This window comes from Dasypus novemcinctus, chromosome 26 (genome assembly GCF_030445035.2).
Source record: "Dasypus novemcinctus isolate mDasNov1 chromosome 26, mDasNov1.1.hap2, whole genome shotgun sequence".
NCBI classification, from domain to species: Eukaryota; Metazoa; Chordata; class Mammalia; order Cingulata; family Dasypodidae; genus Dasypus; species Dasypus novemcinctus.
This window is the reverse complement of record NC_080698.1, coordinates 4209056-4226428: the sequence shown is the minus strand read 5'-3', so window position 1 is coordinate 4226428 and position 17373 is coordinate 4209056. Positions and strand designations below refer to the sequence as shown.

General features: G+C 54.1%; 1 long non-coding RNA gene across 1 annotated transcript; it reads left to right on the top strand.

The window, feature by feature from the left end:
* Positions 1-711: 711 nt before the first annotated feature.
* On the top strand, positions 712-2130 carry LOC131276045 (uncharacterized). Its single transcript, XR_009183525.2, has 2 exons — positions 712-979; positions 1060-2130. It is a non-coding gene; the product is annotated as an uncharacterized lncRNA (long non-coding RNA).
* Positions 2131-17373: the final 15243 nt, after the last annotated feature.

The following is a 17373-nucleotide window of genomic DNA, read 5'->3' as shown; positions in this document are numbered from 1 at the left end:
GGTGACGGGGTACCCAGGGGTGACGGGGCGCCCGGGGGTGACGGGGCGCCCGGGGATGACGGGGCACCCGGGGGTGATGGGGCACCCGGGGGTGACGGGGCGCCTGGGGGTGACGGGGTACCCGGGGGTGACGGGGCGCCCGGGGGTGACGGGGCGCCCGGGGGTGACGGGGTACCCGGGGGTGACGGGGCGCCTGGGGGTGACGGGGTACCCGGGGATGACGGGGCGCCCGGGGGTGACGGGGCGCCCGGGGATGACGGGGCGCCCGGGGGTGACGGGGTGCCCGGGGATGACGGGGCGCCCGGGGATGACGGGGCGCCCGGGGGTGACGGGGCGCCCGGGGATGACGGGGCGCCCGGGGGTGACGGGGTACCCGGGGATGACGGGGCGCCCGGGGGTGATGGGGCACCCGGGGGTTACGGGGCGCCCGGGGGTGACGGGGTACCCGGGGGTGACGGGGTGCCCAGGGGTGACAGGGTGCCTGGGGCCCACGCAGCCGTCGTGCCCAGGTCTAGTACCCTCCTTTTCATTATTCCAGGGCTGAGGGCAGAGCTAAGTATTTATCAAAATAAAATCAATCCCGGGGAGCGGCTGTGGCTCTGTTGGGCTCCCGTCTACCATATGGGGGGCCCTGGGTTTGCCCGGGGCCTCCTGGTGAAGGCAAGCTGGCCCGCACACGGGAGAGCGCCGCCGGCCGGCAAGCGCCACAGAGAGCCGACTCAGCAAGGTGACGCAACAAAAAAGGGAGACAAACAAAAAAAAACCACAGAACAGCCCACAGCGAATGGGCACAGAGAACAGATAGCAAGCAAGCCGCAAGGGAGGGGGGGAAATAAAATCAATACACAGAAGAACGTACAGCGAGTGGACACAGAGAGCAGACAGCAAGCAACACAAGGAGGGGGATTTAAAAAATAATAAATAAAATCAATCCTAATTTGATTTATTGTTGAAAAGGAGTGAATCCAGTGCTGTTCTGGTAAGTGTCTTTGACTTTTTTGGGGGAAAAACCATCTATGTAGCAGTTGCTGACTCCTGCGGTATAAATACTCCGACCAGGTCCAATTTCAAGCTACCGACGTGACGCTGTTGAATGTGGACTTGGGAGCGATGCAGTGACCGACGCTCTTGAGCCAGCGGGAGAGGCCCTGGCACCCCGTCGGTTCAGGGGAGGGCTTCAGCCAACAGAGGGAATCGGGGTGCGGCAGCTCCTGGGAAGCTGGAAGCGTCTGTGCTCAGGGGCATGAGAGGAAGAGGCAGCCACAGCCAGAAGAGGAACTGGGGAGAGCGCCCAGGAGGGCTGGGCACCCCCGCCTCCAGCAGGTCGAGTGATGATGCAGTTCATGTTTCTCTTTTGCAACGTAAACAGCCTTCCAGAAACAAAGGAACCTGCCCCAAAGGCAGCTGCCGGGTTCCCTTGTGCTGGGCCAGGCCCAGCTTCTGAGCCGCTTGGAGGTGCTGGGGGGCTCGCCGGGCCTGAGCCCGCCCCCCGGGGGCTGACCTGGAGCCAGGCGGTATTTCCTGCTCTGTGGCAGAGTCTACGTGGCGGGAGCATTCTTTCCACCAAGAATTAGTTGCTCAGAGAAGAAGCAAAACTGGACCAGGTGTTCACTCCAGTTCATCTTGGAGCCAAGAAAAACCTCTTCCTGGGCACTGGAAAGGAGAAAAAGGGAAATACCAATTAATGATCATCTTTTACATTGTTTCTTCTTATCCAAGGGACTGGGTTCCGACCGGCCTTCCGAGCTCCACTGGGCAATTGAGCCGCATTTCTGCGGAGAATTTCCTCTTGCCACAGGTGCAGGCACCCAGTGGGGAGTTTTAAAGTTAGAGAGCTTCTCCATGACATCTAAGCTTGACCTGTGGCTGCGTCTAGAGGACAACACAGCCAGGAGCCAATGAGAAATTCAGTTACTTAACCAGGGAAGGACAAACAGAGGGCCCGGGGTGCCAAATAACCAGGCTGATGGAATTTTCACAGAATTGAGGGGGGTTTTGGCAGGCTTGCCCCGAGTACCTGGCTGCTTAAGGCGATGTGCACACACAGCTTTCTTCTGACTCACTGCCAAGTATCGTTTTCTTTACCTGCTGGAACCTAGGGAAAATAAATCTGTATATTTTAACAAGGTGCATGTATCTCCTTTTGAGTAATAATTTTAATAACATATGTGTGCTCACTTATCCTGATGGAGAAAAAAGAAAGGGTGATTCTCCTTCCAGAGCAGGCTCTTGACCTGACCGATCTGTTCAGGCGTCATTGAACCAGCAACAGTCCCTTCCATGAGGTATCCACTCTTCACGCGGCTCTGTAAACAGTCTCTGCCTTCAAACATGCCAATTGCTAAAAATGGATCATTACGTCAGCAAGGGAGTCTTCAGAGTTTTAGCTGCTCCCAGATTCGGAATATCTAACCCTGGAAGAGCACTCCTTGGTGCTTGGAGCTTCTCCTGAGACCCCAGGAGCCCCTTTTGAGGGTTCCTATGAGCAGCCTGCTCGGGGAGGGAGGCAGACAGATACCCCTTCCTGCACAGAGCCCCTGCGGGCAGAGTGCCCTTGCCACCCTGGACACGACCACCAGACCAAGGGTCTCTGTCAAAGGCAAAGGCTCTGGTAGGCTGGCCTCCCATGAGAAGGCTTGACCAAAGACGCTGCCCCCAAGGAGCCCTCCGTGTTGAACAGCGACAGACAGGGCCAAGCAGAAAGCGCCGGTAGAAGCAGAAGCATCTCGGCTCCACCTTGGAGAGAACATGAAGGACAAGCGGCCACAGAGCAGCAGCGAGTCCTTAGCAATGGGTCCGTTACTCTGTTTCTCTGTGGGCGGCTGGACGCTTTCCCTGCACCTTTACTTTCCGACAAACCCCCGGAGGTCTTGGTAGAGCGTGCCCAGGGTGGAAACAAAGCTGCTTTCCCTTCGGGGACTGGAATAGCCATTACGCAGGCAGCTGGGCCCTCCTCCCTCTCCCTAGAGGGCGGCGAGGGAAACCTGCTAAAATTCCACATGCCCACCTCCTCCCCCAGATAATCCCCTTTAACAGCTCAGGGACCATGGGGCTCTGGAATTTGTATTTTAAGAGTTCTCAGGTAATTCTGCTGCATAATCCGGTCCTGGAAACCCTGTCTGCCCCACCCCTCAGGTGTCGGCTCTGGGGACGTTAAGCAGGATTACCTGGGAAGGTGCAGCCAGTCCAGTGACTGCCCTGCCAGCAGCGCCTACCTGAAGCACAGGTGGAAGGGCCCTCAAATTGCAGGTGCACTGGGGACGGAAGCGATGGGCTGAGCCCCGGCTGGCTGCCCTGCCTTCAGCCAGGATAAAACCTCATTGCTCTGCCTGCGGGCAGGGGTCTCACCTGCCGGCAACTGTCCGCACGGGAGGCGCTGACCCCACCCTGCCTCCTGCCTGGCTCCTCCTGCCCTTTGCCTGGCCATAGCGGCTCTGGGAGCCGAGTCCCCGCCTTCTCTCCTCGCGCTCCTTGCACTCACTTGCCGCTCTGCACCTATTTGGGAGGTCAAAGGTTGCCTGCAAAGGGTCCCCACGTCCCCCCCTGGAGAACGGGGTGAGGGGGCGGGCAGCCTGGAAAGCAGCACCTCCTACTCACCTGCAAATTCTCCTTGTAAGGGGCTCACCCCTTGCCAACGGGAGCGGCCAGAGCCCCTCAGGTGGGACCACTTCAGAGGTGCAAAGGTAAGCACCACCAACAGATCCTGCTAGCAAGGAAACGAGCCACTGCGGAGAAATGGTAGTCAAGGGGTTGTTAGGAGAAAACCAGCTTCTTTTACTATATCAGGGTCCCCCATTACCAAATAAGCAGAGAGAGAAACAGGAAATGGGAGACTCAAAGAAGTCTGTCGAAAGAAAAATCGTTCCAAAAGCTCATAAAAAGGTCTTTCTGGATCTTTACAAATGTCTCTGAAATGTTGCTGGTCTAGAGCACTTTATTTTTATTTTTTTATATATATATTTTAATTAAAGTTACTAGATCACAAGGAACGTTACATTAAAAAACACATAAAAGAGCAATAATAAACATAAGAGGTTCCCATATAACCCACTCCCTACCTCCCCACATCATTTTTGTAAATTGTATTTTTTTGAAGATATATACATCACACAAAAAATCTTACATTAAAAAACATAAGATGTTCCCATATACCCCCACCCCCACCCCACTCTTCCCACACCAACAACCTCCCCCATCGTCGTGGCACACTCATCGCACTCAGTGAACACACCTTGGAGCACTGCTGCACCACGTGGGTAATAGTTTACCCTGCAGTTCACACTCTCCCCCGGTACATTCAGTGGGTTATGTCAGGATGTATAAAGTCCAGCACCTGTCCCTGCAATACCATTTAGGACAACTTCAAGTCCCAAAAATGCCCCCACATCACATCTCTTCTTTCCTCGTCCTGCCCTCAGCAACTACTGTGGCCACTTTCTCCACCTTGATGCTAAAATTTCTTCCATTACTAGTCGCAATAGTTCCATAGTAGAATATCAATAAGTCCACTCTAGTCCATATTTTATTCCTCCATCCTGTGGACCCTGGGATGGTGATGTCCACCCCACCTCTAGATCAAGAGGGGGCTTAGATTCCACATGGATGATGGATGCAATTCCTCTGCTTGCAGCTGTAGGCACTCTTGGCTCCCTGGTGTGGTGGTTGACCTTCTTCACCTCCCTGTTAGCTGACCTGGGTAAGACCAACGAGCCAGAGGGTAGGAGTCGCCACTCTGCTGAGATGTCCAGAGCACTTTAAATACTGTCCTCTCCCCCTCACTCCCCAAGGTATGCATTGACCTCCTTCCTCACTTATAAACAAAACCTTTCTTGGCTGTTGGAATAGATTTGGTGACTCTGGGGTCTCCTTGTGGTGGGCACCCCACGGACGAGTCCTGCCCCTTGAGTTCCATGTGGGGGGCTACTTGTTCGGGCAGAGAGGAGACAGTGGTGGGGACAGAGGGAGGCCTTCGGCAGGAGAGTGCAGAGACGTGCAAGACCGCGCTTGGGGGATACGCTGCTGGTCTTTGTTCTCCAGAAGGTGCTTTTCATGAAGATGTTGGAGTTGGGTTAGGTCTGTTGGTGCGAGCGTGGAAATCCGAAGCGTTGTGCATTAAACAACCTCGAGGTGCACCTCTCCCTCGCGTAAAGAATCCGGAGGTGGGAGGCGGGGCTGGGCCTCCTGGCGTGGGCCGCCCCCTTAGCTCGTGGGCCAGTTTTCCAGGCCTCAGGCCTCAGCCCTCGGTCCAGTCGCTGGCCTGGAGAAGGAGGCGTCGAGAGGCCCTCCCCACAGCGGGCGTTGCCCACGCACCCCTCGCCTCTCACTGGCCAGAACCACCCCCCGGCCACGCCTCCCTGCGAGGGCAGCTGGAGGAGGTGGCCTTTATTCCAGGGGAAAACCCACAGGGTCAGCGATGCGCGACCTCTCTCCCTGGGGGCCAGGATGGCCGCTCGGGCTCCGAAGGTCTCCGAAGGTCTCCTTTGGCAGGCCCGAGGGCCCTCCCCGAGCTCCTGCAGCCCCTGAGGCCCGCTGGCCTCACGATTCCCCCGCGCTGCCCTGCCAGGACAGCTTTTCAGAGGTCCCGAGCTTCCAAGATAGATGTTCTTCTCTAAAGCGACCCACAGACTCTGCCGTTGGCCAAGGCCCTTGTGAGGACCCAAAGGCCCTTGATAGTAGTGTTGGTGTGGCATTGCTCAACTCTAGGCTGGGTGTATTAGTCAGCCAAAGTGGTGCTGATGCAAAACACCAGGAATTGGTTGGTTTTTATAAAGGGTATTTATGTGGGGGAGGAGCTTACAGACACCAGGCCATAAAGCATAAGTTTTTTCCCTCACCAAAGTCTATTTGGAGCAAGGTGGCTGCCGATGTCTGCGCGGGTTCAGGCTTCCTGGGTTCCTCCCAGGGTCTTGCTTCTCTCCAGGCTCAGGGTTCCTCTATTCCTGGGGCTGGCTTCTCTTTCCTCTGTGTGCTGACTTCCTGGGGCTCCAGCTTAAGTCTTCAGCATCAAACTCCAACATCAAAACTCCAACATCGCAAATCCCCAACTCTGTCCTTTGCCAGGCCTTTTATCTGTGAGTCCCCACCCACAAAAGGGGTGGCCCCGGAGGAGCCCGGGTGGGTAAATGGTGGCCTTGCCGCCGTCCCTTCACCGGGAGGCTGGAGAGCCGGCTTGCTCTGTGGGCCGCCGAGGTGCCCCGGGCCTGACGGGCAGGGTGGCCTGAGCCCTGTGGCCACTCTGCTGCCGGGAGCAGGAGCGGCGGTGGTTGCCGCAGGCTTCCGAGGGCCCAGCAGGCCCAGGAGACGGAGAGCACGTCCCCCGCGGCTGAGCCCTGCAGGAAGAGGCGGCCCGGAACCCACGAGGCCGGAGGAGGCCCCTTTGGCCGACTCTCTCTCTCTCGATGGTTACGTGGGTCTCCTTCGTATTTTCCAAGAACCCTCTCGAGGGCTTAGGGCCTTGGCCATTTGAATGGCCGAGGATGAGAAGGAAGCCACGAAGAGGAAACCTGAGGAAAGAGACCGGGTCCCGAGCCGGGCCCTGGCCCCTCCGTCCCCACGCTCGGGCCGAGGGCTTCCCCCCGGGAGCCGGCGCGACACAGCCTGGGGCTTCTGGATGCGCAGGTGGCGCTGCCTTCCCGGGAGGACGCAGAGGCCTCCGGTCCGCGCTGGGCGAGGTCACTCCCTGGGCGAGGTCACGGCCGGCCTCCTCAGAGGATCACGCCCCCGAAAGAGGGCAGGCCCGGGCCGGCTCCCGCCGCAGGCCCTCCTCCTTCCGCAGAGCGCCCCTCCGCACAGCGGCGCTCAGGCACTGCCCAGAATCCTTCAAAAGACTCTTAATCTTTGTTCTTAGATAATTTCCCAACACACATATACCAAACACAGAAGTTGGTGCTTGGTTATTACAAAGAAATTTATAAAATAGAGTTAACTAAAAAGAAGGAAAGAAAAATTGCCAGGTATTTCATTACTTGAAGATGATTGTGATTAGCTTTTCATATATTTCTCTAGCACCTATACATGTTTGATGTGTGTGTGTACCTATATATGCATATACTTGTATATAAAAAATATTTTGAAAGTAAAAATGGGATCAGACTATAACCAGCTCTTTGTCACTTAGCAATATGTCATAGACATTTTTCTGTCAGTCATTCTTTAATTGCACTGTTGTTTTTAATGACTGAAGATATCCCATTGTACCTTCACTAAAAAAAATAATCACCTGTTATTGGACAACAAGATTAGTTCATTGCCCTACTTTAAAAAAAAAGTGTTATTGTTATAAATGAGACCTTGTAGCTAGATCTTAGGGCACATCCTTGATTATTTTCTCAGGGTACGTTCCTAAAAGTGGGATGTTGGGCAAATGATTTGCAAGCTTTTAGGGATTTTTATCATTTCTGGTCAAACTGACCTACAGAAAAGTTGTAATAATTTATACTCCCATCCACCATGTATAAGCAGATCCCCTGCATTCTAGTTTAAACCAGACAGTGCGTTCCTTAAAATTCTGAAAGGTCAACGACACGCGGTGATCCTGGGGAGGGAACTACAGTTGTGGGTCTGCTCTTTCCACCACGACTTCTGAACACTCAGGGACCAAACGCAGCTGGAAAGGAGCCGATGGGAACCGGGCTTGGAGGGGAGTCTCGGCACATCCCCTCACTTCCCGCCACCGCTGCACCCACGCCCTGCTGTTTGGGATCTGGAGGGTGCCACTCTGACCCAGAGAACGCCTTCTACCCCGCTACCCCCCTATGAGCCACCCCGTCCTGGCTAGGCTAGCCCCACAGTCAGAAAAAACAGCAGGCTTTCCTCAGGCCAGTTGCTAGTAAGAATGATTTCCTATCCTGTTCTTTACATAAAAGAGGCTCCCGATGTCTTTGGCATCTATGTATTTTCCCAATAGCCAAGTAGCTTATTTTTTAACCTTTGACCGCCCTATGGATTCTGTGGCAGCTCCCTGAAAGTCCTGGGAGAGCGTGGAAAGAAAGAAAGGTTTGGTAAGGAGAAGCTTCCAGAGGTCACCAGGGTTGGGACTGAAGAGTCGTGTCTGCGGGTTCTCTCGCTTCTTTAAATATTTGAAGTATTTGTGGGTGAGGGAAAGGCCAATTATCTCCAAAACCAAGGCTCTGCTGTTGACTGCTGGTTTTTTTCCTACTTTTCTAGAATTAACCCACTATTCCGTCCGTAACGATATGGAAGCGCACGCGTGTTGGCACGCACCCCGGGCTTGGGGTCCTTGTATGGAAGGAGCGCTGAGCACGTCGGCCTGGCGCTACGGCTTCCGTGGACATGGACTGCTGCGGCTTGTTTAGGATCCTTGTCCTCTATAGTTACTCATTTTCTCAAAAGAGCTTGACATCAGTCTGGAGAACCAAATCAGACCTGTTTTTAGAACCCTCCGTTGTTCCTGGCGCTGTGTTGTTGTGGTCCCGATTCTGGTGGCTCAGGCGTTTGTTTCATGACGTAGAACATCCATGCAGAAGACTCTCCGTGGGCACCGCCCTCTGCTGGGGCTGGGGGGGGCGCCAGAGGAACCCCCAGTCCAGCTCTGCCACTGAGGCTGTCCCTTTGCCTCACACAGCTTTTCGCTGTATGTACTTTTTAATTTATTATTATTATTTTTAAAGATTTATTATTTTTTAATTTATTTCTCTCCCCCAACCCCAGTTGTCTGCTCTCTGTGTCCATTTGCTGTGTGTTCTTCTGTGTCTCCTTGGATTCTTGTCAGCGGCACCCAGAATCTGTGTTTCTTTTTGTTGCATCATCTTGCTGTGTCAGCTCTCCGTAGGGGCGGCGCCATTCCTGGGCAGGCTGCACTTTCTTTCGCGCTGGGCGGCTCTCCTTACGGGGTGCACTCCTTGCGCGTGGGGCTCCCCTACGCGGGGGACACCCCTGCGTGGCAGGGCACTCCTTGCGCGCATCAGCACCGCGCGTGGGCCAGCTCCACACGGGTCAGGGGGCCCGGGGTTTGAACCTGGACCTCCCGTGTGGAAGGCGGACGCCCTATCCGTTGAGCCACGTCCGCTTCCCTGTACGCGCTTTAGCTAAGGCACCTGGGCCAGCCTCGTGGGGCTTCGACTCGCGGGCCCTGGGGGCCCCTCCCGTGGGGTGCCGAGCAGGCTTTAGCCGGCCCCCACCCCCAGGTCAGAGGGCGCAGGGCGCTGCCCGCCCAGCCCCAGGCGGGTCTGAGGGCGCCAAGCCTTCTGGAAGTTCGCATAGGCCCGTGTTGCGAGAGCTTGGAACGTGCGTGCGGGCGTGGACAGCAGGCGCTGGAGACCCGGGCCCTCAGGCCGCCTCCGGGACTGCAGCTCTACCCCCTTCCCGGCCGGCCCAGGGAGTCCCAGAGGGCGCGGCTTTCCCCCACAACTGCTTCGCTGAGCGCCGTGCCCGAGGAAGGCCGCCTGGAAGCAGCAGCCCGCGCCTGCCCTCCGCGCACGACCAGCGCTCTTCTCAGCTTCAGGGCTCTCTACCGCGGCCTCGCCCGCCGCGTTGTCAGATCAGGACGCTGGTCTTTTCAGGTCGGGTCTCCTCACGTCGCTTACTCTTTAACGGTTCCCATGCTTTCTTCCCCCGTTTCCACGCCCCTGGCTTCTTGAAGAAACGAGGGCATTTATCTCAGCAAGCTTCGCAGTCTGGATTGGGCGGATGGCTTCTTTGCAGGGCGTTTAATTCATTCTTTGGTCCCCCAGACTTCCTGTAACCTGGAGGGGTAGCTAGAAGCTTGATTAGACTCAGGTTCTTCTCTTTTTTTTTCTCCTTAGGGCAAGAATGTGTCGTGACAGTGTGGCGAATTTCACAGCACGTCCCCTCAGGAAGCACGTGGGGTCTGGTTACCCCACGATAAATGATCCCCGTGGACTCGGGTGTCGTCAGCCTGACCCCTCTGCTAGGGCGTTCCCCATCAGCTTTTCCCCTGAGGGTGTCGGCACCCAGTGATGATTGCTTTCTAGCTCCATTATTTCTTTAGAGCTCACGAATGGAATTCTATCATCCCTTCCGTATTTAATTGTGGACATTCTTCTATTTAGAACAGATTTCTCCCAGCAACATTTAACTACTCTAAAATGCAGTTTTAGGAAAACATAGAATAAATGCTGATGCATTTTCTTTATTTACAAATTTTTGAAAAAGTGAGTTAAAATGCTAACAATCTCTAGTGGAGCCCAATGAGCTTTTCTTTTCTTTTCCTTCCTTTTTTAAACTATCATTTTGAATGCATGGATTTTTATTTTTTTTTGTATGTTTCTATCCACTGCTCCAGTATTCTTTTTTAAAAAAGAGCTTATTTTATTTATTTTAACCCCCTTCCCCTCCTCCCACCCTGCTGTTTTTCCTGTCTGTATTGTCTTCTCTTCTCCTTTTCTCTCCTCTAGGATTCACCAGGATTCAATCCTGGAGACCTCTGATGGGGAGAGAGGTTCCCTGTCAATTGTGCCACCTCAGCTCCTGGTTTCTGCTGCGCTTCACCTTGACGCTTCTGTTGCGTCAGCGGCACGGGAAGTGTGGGCGGCGCCATTCCTGGGCAGGCTGCTCTTTCTTTTCACGCTGGGCGGCTTTCCTCACGGGCGCACTCCTTGCACGTGGGGCTCCCCCACGCGGGGGACACCCTTGCGTGGCACAGCACTCCTTGCGCGCATCAGCACTGCACATGGCCAGCTCCACACGGGTCAAGGAGGCCCGGGGTTTGAACCGCGGACCTCCCATATGGTAGACGGACTCCCTAACCACTGGGCCAAAGTCCGTTTCCCCTTGTCGCTCTTTTGATGCATCGTCATCTTGCTGTGTGACTCACTTGTGCAGGCACTGGTTCACCACAGGGTACTCACACAGGCACTCGTGCGGGCAATGGCTCACCACACAGGCACACTTTCTATTCTTCTTTTTCACCGGGAGGCCCCAGGTCCTCCCATATGGTAGGCGGGAGCTCTGTCACTTGAGCCACGTTGGCTGCTAAAATTGTTCCACATTTGGCCAGTGGAAACCCCTTCAAATTGATCCCTGGGTCCCTGTGGACCTATTAGTCTTTCACCATTTCACAGAAAGTTCCCTTTCTGTGGTGAAATGTCCCAGGCGAATCTTGTACATTTCCTACCCACCCTTGTACCCAGTTATTTCTCAAAGTAGCTCTGGCTTCTCTGGAAAATGGAATTTAGAAATCACAGTCTAGGCACCAGGTGCTCATCGCTGCTAAGACTTTTCAGTGGACAGAGCTACAAATAACTACTTTTTAAAGAGAAAAAAACTATGAGTTCATATGCTATTTCCAATTGAAATTTCAGATTATGGAACTTTTACTTAACTTTTTTGATTTTGTACTTTTATTTCCTCCTATACTGAAAAATTTGGTTCTCAAGACTACTAACCTGATTTTTTATTTGTCTTATCCTTCAATATGCCTATAATAATTTCATAATAATACCAATAAGCACCTAGGTGTGTATATATTCATTGCCCCCCATTCTTACTTAAAAGGTGGCACACAATAAACATTATTCTACCTCCTTTTTTTCCCCCAATTGGCACATATCCAGGGGATTACTCCATATCAATACATAGAAATTGTCCTTATTCCTTTTAATTGCTGCATGTTACTTCAATATATGAACCTGTTATATATAATTTGTTGAACAGTCCTCCATTGTACGGGTTAATGTGTGACCCCCCCCCCCCCCCCCAGTTCTACATGGCGTCTGCTTTTACTCCCCTCTGTATTCCCTGTTCTGGCACCTTGCCTAGAACAGCAGAAGCTCAGTAAAAATGTGTGGGATGAATAGATGCATGAACATGTGAAAGTACCTTCCAGCCCTGAAATTCTGACCTTTGACCCAACCCCAACTCACCAAGTTACAAACCAGAGTGTTCTCCTCGTTTTCATTCCAAGTCATTGATACAGATGCTCCATTGTCTTCTGGGGACTGGAGGGTTGTATTTATTTGGATGATCAGCCTCAGTTCTCCACTCACCTAGATAATAGGGGTGCACATCCAACCCTTTGCCATGTAATGGTGTAGTGCCCTCCCGCTGCGGGCAGAGTACACTGCCCCGCTAACTGACATGGAGTTTGGCCAGATGACCTATTTGCCAGTGGAATGTGAGTGGATGTGAAGTGCGCAGAGGACTTTAATGTGTTTATATGACTTGGCGTGACATTTTAAGCCTTCTGTATCAACTGTGATAAGACCACAGCCTGGGTAGTCACTGCCTTTTTTTCTGGAGCCCCAGAACAAATACAGGTGGAGTAAACCTGAACCCACTCTACAGTGTAGAGCCAACCCACAGCGTGAAGCAGAGCCGTCTAGCTGAGTCTAGCCTAGATCAGCCAAGCCACAGTCAACTTGCTGGCCTATGAGCCTGAGAATAAAGGCCCATTGTTAATTGTTATTGACTTTGGGGGAGTTTGTTAAGCAGCATTATTAAGGCTCACAGATACAGATTAACGAAAGTTAATGAAAATTCAAGGTCAATGAAGCCTGTGACATTTTACCCTCCCCAAAGTGCACTCCTTGCATACCTGCCACCTAACCAAGCTTCAGAGAAGTTCCATCTCTTACCTCGCCACTCTTAACCCAACCCCGTGCTCACCCCTGAGGCCGAGAGGCCCTGGAGCTTTTCAACTTCTATATCCAGGGCTTCTCTAGTCCCTACATAGGTATTCAGAAGTGGTTTCTCCTCTTTATTTTTTACCCAGGGTTGCCCAGCTGATAGAAGAACGAAGACAACAAGCTAACAATCATTGAACGCTTCTTGCTAGATAACATGGTATCTAAGAACTTTATAAAGCATTGTCAGAACTCTTCTTTTTAATTAAAAAAAGATTTTTAGGAGGTACCGGGAATTGAACCCTCATACATGGCAAGCAGGTGCTCAACTGCTGAGCTACACCTGCTCCCCAATAAGAGTTGGTTTTTTCTTTTGTTTTTAGGAGGTTCCAGGGATCGAGCCTGGGATCACAAACATGGGAGGCAGGCGCTCAGCCACTCGAGCTACATCTGCTCCCTGTCCGTGAACTCTTTACTCACCGAGGCCCTGCAGGTTCAGCAAGTTGGTCGGCCAGGCAAGAGGAGGAGGAGATGTGATTTGAAGCCCCTCAGTCTAACTCCAGAAACTTAGTCCCTACCCCATGTTGCGATGGGAAGACAAGAGAGGCAGAGGGGACAGGCCACCTGTGGGAAGTGGAGAAGTCTGTGGCCCTGCCTCTGGCGCCCTGTGTCTCCAGGACTGGGCTCTCTCAGCTCCAGGACTGGCCTTGCTGGCGGGTCCCTGGGCGCCGTGGGCTGGGACGGGAGGAGATGTTGCGTTTGTCCTTGGCTTTGTACACCCCTCTCTTGGACGTCACAGGCAGTGTTCGTAGCGCCTCTAAGAGTCTACCAGGCACTGTCCTCCACGTCTCTGGGCCCTCGGTGACTTTAAGAGGGGACGGCCACCCACTACGCCCACGGCCCTGGACCCAGGACTCAGAGTCCGCCAGGCCTTGCCAGGTTCCTCCACAGAGAAATAACGGGGCTGGAGCTCAGACTCGGAGACCCCGAGGCCGAGTGTCTGCACCTCCTCCTCCCTCCCTCCAAGAAGGGTCACGTCGGGGTGACAAGAGGGGCCTGGGCCGCTTCCTCCAGGGCCCACTGCCTCTTCCTGCCGAGGCCTTGGCTGCCAAGGCCAGCTGCCTTTGCGTGGTGTGCGGCCAGCGGCCTGTGGGAAGAGCCAGCTGCCATTCGGAGCGCGGGCGCCCTCTTGGCGAGCCCTCCCCTCCCCCTCTGACTAGCAGAGGCGTTTGCGTGACCCAGTGGTGCCTACTCGAGACGATTCCTTGTTGTTTTGACTTATTACTTTAAAAATCATGTTTCCCCTCTTCCAGGAGTTGTTTGCAGTTATTCCGAGGAGAGGAAACGGGCCTGGTCTCCAGCCATCGCCAGCCCTCAGCGAGGACGCAGGAGTTCCTCTCCCTTCTTCCTCCCTGTGCTCAGAGCCCCACCCCCAGGCCCCGGGCCCCCACGTGTGGCTGGGTGGGGTGGCTGGGGAGGCCTGGCAGGGGGCAGGAGCGCGACGTGGGTGAGCTCCGTCCCCAGCCCCCTCCCACGAGGTCACCTCTGCTGAAGCTCACGGCTCCTCTCGAGACCCAGAGCGCCACCAAGTCCCTGGCTCCTGCCAGGCCCCCTCGAGCCTAAGGGTGGGAAGCCCGAGAGACTGCACTGTTGGTTGTACCCCCCCCCATTTGCAACCAATCCCTCCCCCGCCAGCCTGCTTCGAGTGCACCTGCTGTTTCCTATGGGGGACCTGATTGCTCTACCTTCTGACGCATTGACCTCTTGAGACCCTTCCTTGGAAGCCTCCATTGCTATGGCCTTTTTGGAGGTTTCCAAAGCAACCTAGAAAACAGTGCCCTGGGATGCAAAGGCATTTCCTTTCCTGACTCTTGCCCAGTGCCACCCCCACCCAGCCTTGCCCCGAGCTGGACCAGGCCCAGTCTGTGACCCCCAGGGACTCCACAGCTCCACCCTCTGCCACGCTGGGAGCACCTGCAACTCCTCCTGCTCCCAGTTCGCCACTGAAGTCACCGCTTTGGTTCCAGAGTTAGCTCCAGAAGGCCCCAGATGGAAAGGAAGCGGCAGGAGAGGAGGAACGAGCTGTGGCGTGCTTGTTTCAAGGCCTCCGCACGTGGTCCCGTCTGCCTGCAGCGCCCCACTGGCCTCTCTCGTCTTGCTCAGATGAGGCGCCCCCAGAAGCTCCGCCCATTAGGGACCTGCCTCTGGGCTTGCTCCTGGACCCTACGCAACACGTTCTACCTCCTCAGGAGGCCGTGACACCCTGGCGGCCCTCCGCCCCCTGCTCCCGGCCCACTCCTGGCACGTAACAAGCACCCCATAAATGTGTATTGACGGGCACACGCCCGGGGTGTCCTCCAGAGCCGAGTTTCCCCATTAGCCCCTTTCCGGAGGGCGGTTTCCAATCCAGAGAGGCCTTGATTGGAATGGCGCAGCGCCTGCTCCTTGAACGTCGTGCGGGTCAGAATCCACATGCCCCTCCACAGGTGCCTGTGGCGGTGTTTGTTGGGGCGGGGTTGGTGTAGACCCGAGGCTGGACCCTGGTGGAGGTTGTTGGTGGGCGAGGGTGCAGAGGCGGTGGGAAAGCAGAGCCAGAGGGGCGAAAGGAGACTCCACTCTGTGGGGTGCTGAAAGCGCAGGCGTAGAAAGAAGGGGCAGTGCTGCGGCGGCCGGGAAGAGATGCAGGGCCCCTCCGGCAAGAGGTCCACGCATTTTGCCCACCGTTACCTGCTGACATGGCCAAGGAGCTTCGTGCGTTACTGAAATATTGAAAACATCCCTTTCGGGTAAGCGTGACTCTATTTGTATAAACACTGAAAGAACACGTGGGAACTAATGAAGTGGTGACTCCAGGGGTGAGGTGGGGACCCAGGCAGACGGAGCAGCAGGAGTGAAGCTTCTCAAGGTGCCTTCTGGTGTCATTTTGGCTTTTGGATCCTGAGAGTTTATAACCTATTAAAAATGAGATTACATTACAAGAAAGTAACTTTCATAGCTCTTAAGCTTCAACTCACTGACTTAGGGCAAAAGGCCCCATTGTCTGCACTTCTACTCTCCCACTTGCCAGTGGAAAAAAAAGACTCGTGTAGAATAAAGAAGTGTCACTGTACTAGTGGTTTTTGTGGCATTACTTAATACTTGCTTTTGCAATCGTGGTACCGATGACTCTTACTTGAACCACAATGTATGCCTGCCTTTCAATTTAGTTATTAGAAAATTATAAGACCCAAATACTGATGTGGTAAATATGGCATCCGAAACATTTTAGAGGAGATCAGATCACCTGCAGCCAATCCATGAACAATGCAGTGGCGACAGGTGAAAGACCTAAACCGTGTGTCCTCCCAGGTGTGGCCACTTGAGCCACCCACAAACGTGCAGCACAGCAGCAGCTTTGCAAGGTGCCACGGGTCACATGGGGGATGGGTTTTTTGGTGGAAGACAGAATTAAAGAATGCAAGTCACACACTGATTTTAGTTCACACATTCCCGATCCAGTCACCCATAACGAGTCACTAGTTAGGCTACTAGTGAGGAGTGATTAGTTGTCCATAAAATCTTGCAGTGGAAGATCTATGCAGCATTTCCACAGAAGAGCAGAAGAAAGGACCTACGTGTGTGGAGGGCACTTTGCGGTCCGTCCAAGGAACCATTGCCTCCCGCCGGGGGCCATCAAGCCCTTCTCTGAAAATAATGATGCTAGGATGACTGCACAAGTTTTACAAGCTGCCCTGCTGGGAGACAGCCAAGTCCTAGAGAATTTGGCGCTTGGTGATGGAAAAGACCACTCATCCAAATCATGACTTTTCCCTGTGGGAAACAAACCTGCAAATGCCAATGGCTTGGGCGTCTGGAACATCCTTTCTGGAAAGAACTTGCTGTGTGAGCTGCAAACGCTTGGGGAAGCCTTTTTACGAGAAGCAGAGGTCGGAGCTGGTGAGCCCTGAGCAGCTGCCTGGCCCACCTTTTAACCACGGCTAAGCTGCCCATGGCGCAGGCCTGGTGGAAGCTTTGCAGGTTCTCTCTTGCTTCACGGTCCTGTGGTCATCCTGGCTCTCTTGTCCCAGGATCTCCCCAGCTCCTGCTTTGTCCTGCCTCTCAGGTCTGACTCCATATGTGTCCTTCAGACTTGGGGGCCCCGTTGGGTCCCCTGAATTTTGATTGTCTCACACTGTCCCCCATGTCTTCTACTCCATTGTTCTTTCTACACATGTCCATTTCAGGTATTCTTCCTGCCCCACCTCCGGTTCCATCTCCAACTGCAGGGCAACCTGAACTGTCCTTCCGAGGGAGATGGATGCAGCAAAATGAAACCCTCAAGGCGCTGGAATCCAGACACATCTGCTTCTTGGCCTGCCGCAGTTCACCCCCGTCTGTGTCGGCTGTGGATCTGCACTTGCCAGGAGCTTAAAAATATACATGGAGTCAAGGCTGGAAGTCAGCTGGTTAAGTGTGGAATTATGTCCATACCATCTGGTAAATAGCCACTGTCCCACCACCTGACTCCCTAGACCCCTTCCCCCAATCTTACAACTAAAGGGACAGCGTCTGACCAAAGGGGTGGCAGTGGGGTCAGGGCTCTGGTTGGGTACCATGGCAACTTTGACGCTGATTGGTCACTGCCTGAGCTAGACTAACTGGGTCTGTATCTTAAGAACCAATGCTGTGTGAGAGCGCTGGGAGCCTAGAGACTTCCACAAAGAAAAGTCAGGCGGGCGACTGTTTGCCAGGTGCCCCCAGCCAGCAGCCTCTTCTTTTCAAAGGCTGCCCGGACGCGTGAAGGTCTGTTTGCATCCAGCAGATGATTTAGTAAATATTGCTCTTTGCCAAG